Source organism: Trichosurus vulpecula, chromosome 3 (assembly GCF_011100635.1).
Source record: "Trichosurus vulpecula isolate mTriVul1 chromosome 3, mTriVul1.pri, whole genome shotgun sequence".
Taxonomy (NCBI): domain Eukaryota; kingdom Metazoa; phylum Chordata; class Mammalia; order Diprotodontia; family Phalangeridae; genus Trichosurus; species Trichosurus vulpecula.
In genome coordinates, this window is record NC_050575.1 from 64,404,141 (window position 1) to 64,416,610 (window position 12,470).

The 12,470-nt window shown below is 41.9% G+C and overlaps 1 protein-coding gene across 3 annotated transcripts in view; it reads right to left on the minus strand.

Annotated features, from left to right (window-relative positions):
• Positions 1 to 12,470, minus strand: part of FAXDC2 (fatty acid hydroxylase domain containing 2) — a 58,634-nt gene that overhangs the window by 14,535 nt on the left and 31,629 nt on the right. The window contains exon 1 of one of the 3 annotated variants that reach the window (XM_036750312.1): positions 8,948 to 9,082. The exons of the other annotated variants lie outside the window; for them this stretch is intronic. The gene's annotated coding sequence lies outside the window, so the exon portion shown is untranslated. Of the gene's footprint in view, positions 1 to 8,947; positions 9,083 to 12,470 lie in introns of those variants that run through there. 3 annotated transcript variants of the gene reach the window in all.

A 12,470-nucleotide genomic window follows, 5' to 3' on the forward strand; every position in this document is an offset into this window, starting at 1 on the left:
AAAACAAACAAACAAAAAACCAAATGCAAGTGCAAGGCACAGTTCCAAACTGCTTTACAGAATGGTTGAATCAGTTCACAACTCCACCAACAGTGCATTAAATTCTCATTTTTCCCATATCCCATCCAACTTTTGTCATTTACCTTTTCTGTCCTATTAGCCAATCTAATAGGCATGAGGTAGTACCTCAGAATTGTTTTAATTTGCATTTCTCCACTCAATAGTGAGTTAGAGTGTTTTTTCATATAGCTATAGATAGTTTTGATTACTTTATCTGCGGAGTGATCATATCTTTTCATCATTTATCAACTGGGAAATGGCTCTTAGTTTTCTAAATTTGACTCAATTCTCTGTTTTTGAGAAATAAGGCCTTTATCAGAGAAACTTGCTTCAAAATTTTTTTTCACAGTTACTATTGCTAGCTGTATCCCCCCCCCCATCCTATCCCCTCCACTTGTTTATTCTCTCTCTCCTTTCACTCTATACCTCCTCAAGCGTTTTGCTTCTGACTACCCCCTCCCCCATCTGTCCTCTCTTTTACCACTCCCCTTCTCTTATCCCCTCCCCCTCCTACTTTCCTATAGGATAAGACAGATTTCTATACCCAATTGAGTGTGTATGTTATTCCCTCTTTGAGCCAATTCTGATGAAAGTAAAGTTGACTCATTCCCCCTCACCTTCCCCCTCTTCCCCTCCACTATAAAAGCTTTTTCTTGCCTCTTTTATGTGAGAAAACTTACCCCATTCTACCTCTCCTTTTCTCTTTCTCCCAGTACATTTCTCTCTCCCTTAATTTCATTTTTTTAAGATATCCCTTCATATTCAACTCACACCTGTGCGCTCTGTCCATGTATATTCCTTCCAACTACCCTAATAATGAGAAAAGTTGAGTTCCAAATATCATCTTCCCATGTAGGGATGAATATAAACAGTTTAACCTTGTTAACTCCCTTATGATTTCCCTTTCCTATTTACCTTTTTATGCCTCCCTTGAGTACTGTATTTGAAAGTCACATTTTCTATTCAGCTCTTTTCATCAAGAATGCTTGAAAGTCGTCTATCTCACTAAATATCTATTTTTTCCCCACTGAAGGACTATACTCAGTTTTTCTGGTTAGGTAATTCTTGGTTGTAATCCTAGCTCCTCTGCCCTCTGGAATATCTCATATTCCAACCCCCTCCTCTGATCCTTTAATATAGAAGTTGTTACATCTTGTGTTATTCTGACTATGGCTCCACCATACTTGAATTGTTTCTTTCTGGCTGCTTGCAATATTTTCTCCTTGACCTAGGAACTCTGCAGTTTGGCTATCGTATTCCTTGCAGTTTTCATTTTGAGATCTCTTTCAGGCGGTGACTGGTGAATTCTTTCAATTTCTATTTTACTGTCTGATTCTAGAATATTGGGACAGTTTTCCTTGATAATTTCTTGAAAGATGATGTCTAGGCTCTTTTTTTGATTGTGGCTTTCAGGTGGTCCAATAATTTTAAAATTATTTCTCCTGGATCTATTTTCCAGATCAATTGTTTTTCCAATGAGATATTTTACATTGTCTTCTATTTTTTTGTTCTTTTGGTTTTATTTTGTTGTTTCTTGATTTCTCATAAAGTCATTAGGTTCCATTTGCTCCATTCTAATTTTTAAGGAATTATTTTATTCAGTGAGCTTATGGACCTCCTTTTACATTTGGCCAATTCTGCTTTTTAAGGCATTCTACTCCTCATTGGCTTTTTGGGCCTCTTTTGCCATTTGACCTAGTCTGTTTTTTAAGGTGTTATATTCTTCAGTATTTTTTGTGTGTCTCCTTTAACAAGCTGTGAACTTGTTTTTCATGATTTTCTTGTGTCACTCTCATCTCTTACCGATTTTTCCTCTACCTCTCTTATTTGATTTTCAAAATACTTTTTGAGCTCTTCCATGGCCTAAGACCAATTCATATTTTTTTTGGAGACTTTGGATGTAGGAGCTTTGACTTTGTTGTTTTCTTCTGAGTGTGTTTTGATCTTCCCTGTCACCATAGTAATTTTCAATAGTCAGAATTTTTTCTGTTGTTTGCTCATTTTCCCAACCTATTAGTTGATCTTCCCTGTCACCATAGTAATTTTCAATAGTCAGAATTTTTTCTGTTGTTTGCTCATTTTCCCAAGCTATTAGTTGACTTTTAACTCTTTGCTAAAGTAGGGCTCTGCATCCAGGATGGAGGGTGCACTGTCCCAAGCTTCAGGGGTTTTATGCAGCTGTTTTCAGAGATACTTCTAATGACCTGTAAGTTTTTAGTTCTTCCAGGTTGTTAGGATTTAAGGAGAGGTGTTTATTACTCTCCTGACCTGTACTCTTGTCTGTGAGTGACCACAAACACTCTTTTCTGCCCCGGAACAGTAAGGAAGGTTCCCCCTCCATTGCTGCCACAAGCTCTGCTATGCTAGTGCTCCTCTTTGCCCCAGGACCGCAACCCAAATCCGAGCATGGGCAAAGCAACAGTCTTGCCTCAGTGCTAGCAAAAAGGCTCCTGTAATCTCCTTCTGACCAGTTGTTTGACTCCCTTACCATCTGTGGGCTGGAAGCTCCAGAAACAGCCACTGCCGCTGCCCTGCCATTATCCATTCAGTCACTCCAAAGCCTGCTCCTGGTTTGCTGGAGTTGGGGCTGTAATGGTGTAGCCTGCGCTGGATTGTGCTCCACTCTCACCCAGGTATGACAGACCTTTCAAGTTGTCTTTGGTGTCTGTGGGCTGAGAGATCTGGAAACCACCTCTGATGCCAGTGATTTATTTGCCCTAAGGCCTGCTCCGGGTATCCTGGGGCCAGTCTGGCCTGGCTTGGCCTGCACTGAGATGAGCTGCACTCCTCCCTCATCCTGGTGCAAAAGACCTTTCCTGCCGACCTTCTAAGTTGTCTTGGGCTAGAGATCTGTTTCACTCAGTCTTTTTGTGGGTTCTGCTACTCTGGAATTTGTTTAGAGTCATTTTTAAAAGGTTTCTAGAGGGGTTTGGGGGAGAGCTCAGGGGAATCCCTGCCTTTACTCAGCCATCTTGGCTCCACCTCTCCCCAAAAGGATTATATACATCTGAAGCAAAAGTTTTAGTTTGTAGTCTTCTGATTACAAACAACAGAGAGGTTTTGGTAGGAAAGAAACAGCACTGGGTAAGTAGGACTGTGACAAGCCTAGGCTGATTTGTGAGGTGGTGGGAGATAGAGGAATAAAAATATAGATTGGCCAAAGTGAACACAGGAGAAGAGAGTATCATCTAAAATATAAAATGCTTGTATTTTCATCCTCTATTCTCCCCGTGCCAAACCTCAATGAGAACGTTGAATTTAAGAGATCAGTTCATAGGAAGGCAGGGTCTTTCCATGGTTTCCAAGTCTGGCAAGGACAACATGGAACCTTCACCAGGATGGAATCTAACTTAGACAACTCAACTTAATCTTCATTATTTGTTGAATGCCAACTATGTACTAGATGCTATACAGAGATATAAGAGCCATATAACATATGGCACCTCCTTTCAAGAAGCTTTGCTTTTAATTAGGAAATGATACAACAATAGAAGGCATTTATTAAGCACCTACTATGTACCATGTATTGGGAATACAAAGAGAAGCAAAAGACAGCCCCTGCCCTCAAGGAACTTAGTCTAGTGGGGGAGACAACATGCAAACAAATATAAATGAAGTGAAGAAAGGAATGATGATAAATGCCAAACCTGTGAGAGAGAAAGCGAGTGCCAGAGAAGAGAGAGGCCACTGGAGGTAAGGGTGGTTAGGGGAGACTTCACAGAGGAGGTGGTCTGGGCTTACTTTTGAAGTATGTAAGGGTGAGAATACCATTCCCTTCTCTAAGCTGCATTTGCATCACTCAGTTATGATTGAAAATTACATCATTTCAGAGCCCTAGATAACTCAGTTGCTAAGGCTAGTAAAGGGAATAAGAAGAGTTATCACTACAGATAATAATCAATAAATTTTTATTAAGAACCTACTATGTGCCAGCCATCAGGGATACAAAAAGAGGCAAAAGACAGCCTCTTCCTCCAAGGAGCTTACAATCTAATGGGACATGATGCTTTTAGAGTTGCAACCAGGCAGAGCAGCCAATGGAAGATGAGCAGTTTAGCAGGAAAGATTTGAGCCTTCTACAAAGGAAGGCTTTGGGAAAAGTTTATGGCTCTGCCTTCCAACGTACTAATATAGAATAGAGGCAACCAAAGGCTCTGAAAAAGTTTAGGGGGGTATCAAAGCTGTATTGATCTCCATGATTATGAGATTTCTAGTGATTGAGTTTATCCTGTGAGAGGCCTATGTCTGTAGAGTCAAAACCAAGGGGAGCAACTGATGGAAAATGAAGAGTTCTCGATTTACTCAGATACTCTGTATTCTCATTTCCAATGAGCAACAGCATTTCTCGTGAGGGATAGCATTCTAATGGGAGGGAAGGGAGAGTCATAGCTCTAGAGTTGGACAGAATGTCAAAGGCCATTTGCACAGACCCCTGATTTTAGAGTTTAGAAATGAGGAACCTGAGGCCCAGATAGGTTGTGAGTTCTCCAAGGTCAAACAGGTAGTAAGTGGCAAAGCCAGTATTTGAACCCATGTCTTCTAACTCTAAATCCAGATCTCTTTCCACTTTACCCTATTACATCTTCTTAAATGATTGTAAGGTCCTTTAGAGCAGAGACCATGCCATTTTTCATCTGTGTGTATGTATGTGCATGTATATATATATATGTGTGTGTGTGTATGTGTGCATGTATATACGTATGTGTGTATATATACATATACATACACGTATACACACATGTATGTTTGTGTGTGTGTGTGTGTGTATGCATATATCAACTATACTACTTCCTAGCTATATGACTTTGGGCAAGTCACTTCCCTGATCTGGGTCCGACTTTCTTCAACCTGGAAAACTGGGATGATACTACTTGTTTTATCCCCTTCCTACAGTTATTGTGAAGATCAGAGGCACTTTTAAGACCCTTGGGAATATCTAAGTCTCTTAGAAAAATACATTTCTCTGAGTAAGTGGATTTTTTTTCTATTTTGTTTTTCCACTTCAAAAAAAATTTAAACTTAACAAATACCAAATAAAACAGTCAATTTCATATATATGTTGTTGCTGTTGAGTCGTTTTCAGTTGTGTCTCTTTGTGACCTCATTTGGGGTTTTCTTGACAAAGATACTGGAGTAGTTTGTCATTTTCTTCTCTAGCTCATTTTACAGATGAAGAAACTGAAGCAAACAGGGTTAAATGACTTGCCCAGAGTCATACTGCTAGTATCTGAGGCCAGATTTGGAGTCAGGGAGATGAGTCTTCCTGACTTCAAGACTGGCCTTCTCTCCACTGTGCCACCTAGCTGCCTATTTTATATATGTATGAATATGTATGTATATGTGTATATATAAATATATACTATAAAGTTTTATAAATGTGTATTTGAATATATATACACATAGATAGGCATACACATATACACATATGTACACACATATAACAGCATTATACATGAAACCAGAAATCTCTATTATGCAGAGTTTACTTTTTTTTTTAAAGGATATCATTAATTTAGCATGGAAGTTTCAAAGTTTTCCTGCTTCCCTGTCATTCCTTATGACCTTCCTATTCTCATTTTGGGGGAGAGAGAAGGTGGGACCATTATCCCTAGCCCACTTTTCTCTCCTTCTCACTTCTTCCATCAGTTGAAAAAATAACAGAAAACCAAAACTTTTGAAATATCCAAGTCTTCAAAACAAAGTCGTACATTGGCCATGTCCAAGTGTGTATCTCATGTTGTGTTTCAAGTCTATTGCCTTTGTCAAGAGATGGGTGACACACTTTATCTCTGGTACTAAGGAATTATGGCCAGTCATTGCTTTGGTCAGCGTTTTTAAGACTCTTGCAGCTGTTGTTTTTCTTTAGAATATTGTCCATGTATAAATTATCCCCCTGGATCACACTTTACTCCGTATTAAGCTCGTACGAGTCTTCCCAACGTTCTCCAAAACCATCCCATCATTTCTTACGGTTCAATAACACTTTACTACATCCACGTGCCATAATTTGTTCACCTGTTTTCCAGTTGATGGGCACCCCTTTCATTTCCATTTCTTCACCACTACAAAAAATCACTAAAAATGTTTTTGTAATTATTGGCCCCTTTTCTCTCTGGCCTCTCAAGTACAGGTCTAGTAGCGGCATTTCTGGGTCAAAGCATAGGATTTCTGGGTCAAAGTGTATGAGCTGTATAATGACCTCTATGGGAAAGCTCCAAATTGCTTTCTAAAAAGGCTGGAGCAATTTCACAACTCCATCAACAGCATATTGATGGGCCGGTTTTCCTGCAACCCATCGAGCACTTGCCATTTTCTCTTTTGGTCATCTTCAACAATTTTACTGGTGTACAGTAGAACCTCAGAGGTTGCTTCAATTTCTCTTTCTCTAAGGAGTCAAGATTTTGAGGCTTCTTGCATATAGTTATTGAAAACTTGGATTTCTTCCTTTGAAAACTGCTCATTTATGCCCTTTCATGGATCTTACAAATCTGAATCCCTATATATTCAAAATGAGACTTTTGGCAGAGAAATTTGCTACAAAAATTTTTTTTCAATGAATGCATTTTACCTGGTACAATCAGGTGTGGAAAACCTACACTTCCCTACGCAAGCTCTAGTGATGAAGGGGGACTTCAAAGTTGCCTTGAGAGCTAAAAAGTGCAGGCAGAGAAATACAGAAGTTAGAGCTGGAGGTGATAGAGGCCTTGATTTGGGGTGCCCTTCTGTTCTGTGGGGTCACTGGGCTGGTGTGCACTTCTTGGCTGGCTTTGTAGCTCTAGGATGAGGGCACTGCCTGGTTGGACAAAAGTCCAAGTACTTTCCAAGTACCTTTGGAAAAGAGGATTAGTTGGAGGCTTTATATGAGGAGCAGTTTTAACCCAACCTCTTTAGTCCAGAAGAGAACAGCATTTGGTGCAGCACTGCCCCCTTTCCTTTCTCCCACTCCCAACTAGCTGCAGGGTACATTGTTGTTCAGTCATTTTGCAGTCATGTCTGACTCTCTGTGACCCCATTTGGGTTTTCTTGGCAGAGATACTGGAGTGTTTGCCATTTCCTTCCCCAGCTCATTTTACAGATGAGGAAACTGAGGCAAACAGAGTTAAGTGATTTTTCCAGGGTCACACAGCTAGTGTCTGAGGCCACATTTGAACTCAGATCTTCCCCAGACCCAGCACTCTATCCATTGCCCTTAAAGAACAGCTTTCCCTATATGGAAATAAAATTGTAAAACAGACCTGATTGGTCTTAGTTTCAGGGCATAATAAATCCCAGGAGACTTTTTGCCCTGAACTTGAATTTCTGAAGACCACACAAATCGCCATGGCCTTGAGTGAAATGCTGAAATAGTGAAACCCCCTCAGTATGGTATTGAATAGAATACTGAAATAGTGAAGCCCCACCTCAGCATGGGAAAAGACTTTACCTCTCTTACCATCCACCCCACCCCCTCCAACCCTGCACCCCTCCTATATTTTTAGAAACTGCTTTGCTGAGAAAGTAGAGATAAGAAATTACATCAGTAGACAGACACCTGCAAGGTCCTTTCTATCTAGCTTTTACTCCCTTTTCCCTGGTCTCACGCCTGTCTTTTTATTCTTTGTTCTCTGTTGCTGGGAAAAGATTCTGAGTTTAGAATGTGAGCTCCAAATCCAGTCAATGGGAAGAGGAGCCAGTAGGGGGTGGGGGAACTCTGTGTTAGTGTTTATATAAGTTGCTTTGAGCTGTATGTAAGACACACACACACACACACACACACACACACACACGTACTGGCATCATCTTGGGCCATGCTGGGGTATGTCCTTTCTCACGAGAAAGTAATAAACTCCTTTTTGCCTTTTCTCAAGAATTTTAACGTGAATAGTGGTCTCTGACCCACACAGTTTTAGTGCATTGGCCGAGAAGTCCCTTTCTGGGAGGGGTCTTTGCATGCTGAATCCCAGGGCAGGTGCCTGCTGGCCATTGCTGGTGGCTCAGAGACTTTGGTTTGTGAAAACCTCCCTCCTGATTAGATAAGCACCCGAAGACAGACAATCTCAGGAGGCAAAAACAAAAGTGGAAAGGAGCTCCTGATAGTGTTAGCGAAGCCTACTCGGAGGAATTGATTGTTGCAACAATTTGGCTAGCAGCTGGTGTGGGGGTGAAAGACCAACACAAGCCCAACAACAAGAACACTGCAAGCCCAAGTTCTTTTGATCTGCTTTACTAAGGAAAGCAACATTTAGGGGTTAACAATCTTACTTTAATCCAACATACAAATATCATTCACTCAGCTCAGGGATAAAGCCAGCACCCTGAGCTTCAGAGCAAATACAAACAGAGCAAATAAACACGAATCAACAGACAGATTTCTGTCTGACAAAATCACAATATACAGTTACAAGAGAAGCATCAACATCAAAGTCCGGGAGCTCATAACAACAGCTGGCCTAGAGTTGTACTCCTGCTGAGGCTCAGCGCTCCAAAAGAGAAAGCCAACCTCTGGGAATTATATATCTCGTTCAGGGTCAAAGGTGAGTCCACACATGCGATTCACCCACATGACCTAAAATTCACAAAAAATGCAACTTAAACCCACGTGGTCTAAAAGCCTCTGATGTCACAAACATGTCACTCAAACCCATGTAAACTAGGCTTTCCCTTGAGGCAAAGAGGTCATCATGGACTCCTAATTTAACCAAGGAAACAAAGGCCAAACTCTTCAAGGGCACTTGGTTGAATAAGTGCTAAGAGCCCATCCTGATTCCCAATATAGTCCACCCCTTCCAGGTTCCATGGCCTAACAAAAATCTAAATTAAATGGCCATGGGTCCTGGAACAAAGAGAAGCATTATACATTGTGATCCACCTCACCAAAGTCGGCTGGAAGGCAGCTCACCACTCTCACCTTTCCAAAGTTCTCATGCAGGCAGTCTTCTGCTCTGTCTCGGTCAATATGTCTGCAGCCACTGTCTGCTTCTGCTGCTTCTGCTGCTGCTGCTGCTTCCACCTCTTCTGCCACTTCTTCTTTCTCCTCACCAGCCGCTCCTGCCAAATATGCACGAAGGCCATTCTCTAATGTTTCTTTCAAGTCTGTATGCAGGCAGTTCTCTGCTCCTGTTCCAAAACTCCGTATACAATAATGATCTCAAAACATTCACCCTTTCAGCACAGTCCTCCGGAGCCAGCATTATCAGCTCAAGTCCTTGCTCTGGCCATCCAACCCTCCCCCATGCCTGGGCTTTTTCTCCCACAGCCTTTGTTCCGGCCTGTCTCTTCCAGAGTGCTAGTACCATGGGGAGAGGGAAGGAGGGATTATCTCCCAGGGCCCCTGCTCTGGACCCCCAGGAAACCACTCCCATGACTTCCACCAGGGGTGGATCATGTTTGTATTGTAAACAAGTATTTGGGAATGACACTGAATATGTTTTGTTTAGTTGTGAATGATATGTTTTAGTTTCTTGTTTGATTGGATCACAGTGTATAATGCTTCTATTTGTTCCAGGACCCATGGCCATTTAATTTGGATTTTTGTTAGGCCATGGAGCCTGGAAGAGGTGGAGTGTATTGGGAATCAGGATGGGCTCTTAGCACTTATTCAACCAAGTGCCCTTGAAGAGTTTGGCCTTTGTTTCCTTGGTTAAATTAGGAGTCCATGATGACCTCTTTGCCTCAAGGGAAAGCCTAGTTTACATGGGTTTGAGTGACATGTTTGTGACATCAGAGGCTTTTAGACCACGTGGGTTTAAGTTGCATTTTTGTGACAATTTTAGGTCATGTGGGTGAGTCACATGTGTGGACTCACCTTTGACCCTGAACAAGATATATAATTCCCAGAGGTTGGCTTTCTCTTTTGGAACTCTGAGCTACAGCAGGAGTGGTGCGTGACTCTGGGCCAGCCATTGTCAAGCTCCCGGCTGAACTTAGATGTTGATGGTTCCTAGGTAACTATGAATTGTATTTGGTCTGTTTATAAATATATGTTTGTAATTTGTTTGTATTTGCTCTGAAGTTCAGGGTGCTGGCTTTTTCCCCTGAACTAAGTGAATGATATTTGTATATTGGATTAAAGTAAGATTGTTACCCCTAAATGTTGCTTTCCTTAGTAAAGCAGATCAAAAGAACCTGGGCTTGCAGTGTTCTTGTTGTTGGGCTTGTGTTGGTTTTTCACCCCCACGGCAGCTGCTAGCAGATTGTTGCAACATTTATCTAGTCATGTAAGTTGTGCTCACCATCCCAGGTGAGTAAGATCCGTGAGTCCTCTAGAGGGCAAGACTAGTGAGAAATTCCTGGGTGACTTGGGGTTGGGGCAATATCAGTGAGCTTTTATCTAGGCTCTGTTTTTTTGACCATGACTTCAGGTAGTCCATTAATTTTTAAATTCTCTCTCCTGGATCTATTTTCCAGGTCAGTGGTTTTTCCAATGAGATATTTCACATAGTCTTCCATTTTTTGATTCCTTTGGTTCTGTTTTATAATATCTTGATTTCTCATAAAGTCACTAGCTTCCACTTGCTCCAGTCTAATTTTTAAGGTAGTATTTTCTTCAATGGTCTTTCGGACCTCCTTTTCCATTTGGCTAATTCTGCCTTTCAAGGCATTTTTCTCCTCACTGGCTTTTTGGAGCTCTTTTGCCATTTGAGTTAGTCTATTTTTTAAGGTGTTATTTTCTTCAGTATTTTTGGGGGGTCTCCTTTAGCAAGTCATTGACATGTTTTTCATGGTTTTCTCGCATCACTCTCATTTCTCTTCCCAATTTTTCCTCTACTTCTCTAACTTGCTTTTCCAAATCCTTTTTGAGCTCTCCATGGCCTGAGGTTAGTTCATGTTTTTCTTGGAGGCTTTTGATGTAGGCTCTTTGACTTTGTTGACTTCTTCTGGCTGTATGTTTTGGTCTTCTTCGTCACCAAAGAAAGATTCCAAAGTCTGAGTCTGAATCTGAGTCCATTTTAGCTGCCTGGCCATGTTCCCAGCCAACTACTTGACCCTTGAATTTTTCATCGGGGTATGACTGCTTGTAGAGAGTACTTTGTCCCAAGCTTGAGGGGTTGCACTGTTGTTTTCAGAGCTATTTCTACATAGCAAGCTCTGCCACACCAGCACTTTTCCTCTCCCAAGAACCACCAACCCAGACCTGACTCAGATGTTAAGTAGGCTCTGCACTCCTGTTCTGATCCGCCACTTAATTCCTCCCACCAGGTGGGCCTGGGGCCAGAAGCAATTGCAGCTGTAGTTCTGTCCTCAGAGCTGCACCGCCTCTTGCTTCCCCCGGGGCGGTGGCCAAACCCTAAAACTCCTTCCGTTCTGTCCCCTGCAGCTTTTCCCACTAACCTTCTCTGTTGTCTTTAGTGTTTGTGGGTTGAGAAGTCTGGTAACTGCCACAGCTCACTGATTCAGGGTGCTAGGGCCTGTTCCCCCCAAGTCCTGGTCTGGTTGGTCTTCGAGACCCATGCTGGGCTCTGCTCCCCTCCCTTCTACTCCCAGCTCCATGCAAGATAGACCTCACCTAGCGACCATCCAGGCTGTCCTGGGCTGGAGCCCTGCTTCCCTCTGCTATTTTGTGGGTTCTGCAGTTCTAGAATTTGTTCAGAGTCATTTTTTATAGGTTTTTGGAGGGACCTGGTCATGCAAGTCCCTGCTTTCCAGCCGCCATCTTGGCTCTGCCCCCCATCAGTGTGCTTTTAGAAAGCAAGAACTCATAAGCCTCAGCCCACTCCCCTTGATGAGATTGGTGAGCCTCCACTTTTAGAAAAGGGAGGGGGTGAAAACCTGGGGAACAACTCAGTCTAAGATGGATAGGGCATGATCAGCGAACGTTCCCTTTTTTTAGAAAGGGAGAGCAAGAACTCATGAGCCTCAGCCGACGGGTGGAAATAACCCACTAGGGGGCAGACTGCCTAATTGGGAGTTAGCAAACTAGAAAGGGAAAGACAAGAGAAAAGAAAAATGCTGACGATGTCTAATTTGTGCAGTGGATTTCTAAGAATTCTTTCTGAGGTCTCTGTCATTTTCTGTCCATATCTGTTCTGTGTCTCCGTGCGGAGCAAGTGTGTAATCTGACACCCTATAAGGTCCACTATCTCTGTCCTTCTCTCCCTGACTCCAGGTGGGTGGGAGAGAGAAGGAGAAAGAAAAGCATTTTATTGTTTAGATTATATGATGGGAAAAGGCAAATTGAAGAGGGAAATAAGGTATGTGCCATTTTAAAGGGGCTTTAATCAAAGTCCACCAGAAGGGATGAATAAAAGCAAGAAAGTTTAAGCATGTAGGAGAAGAGCATGTGTAAAAAAGTGTAAGGAAGTTATAATCTATTTTAGTAGAGGTTTTAAAAGTAAAAAAGGTTTGAAAACTCTTGAAGAGTTGTTGGAAAATATTCTCTTCCTCTCTCCCACATTCCAACTTTGGCCAAGTTGTTGAATGTAGAAGAGAGA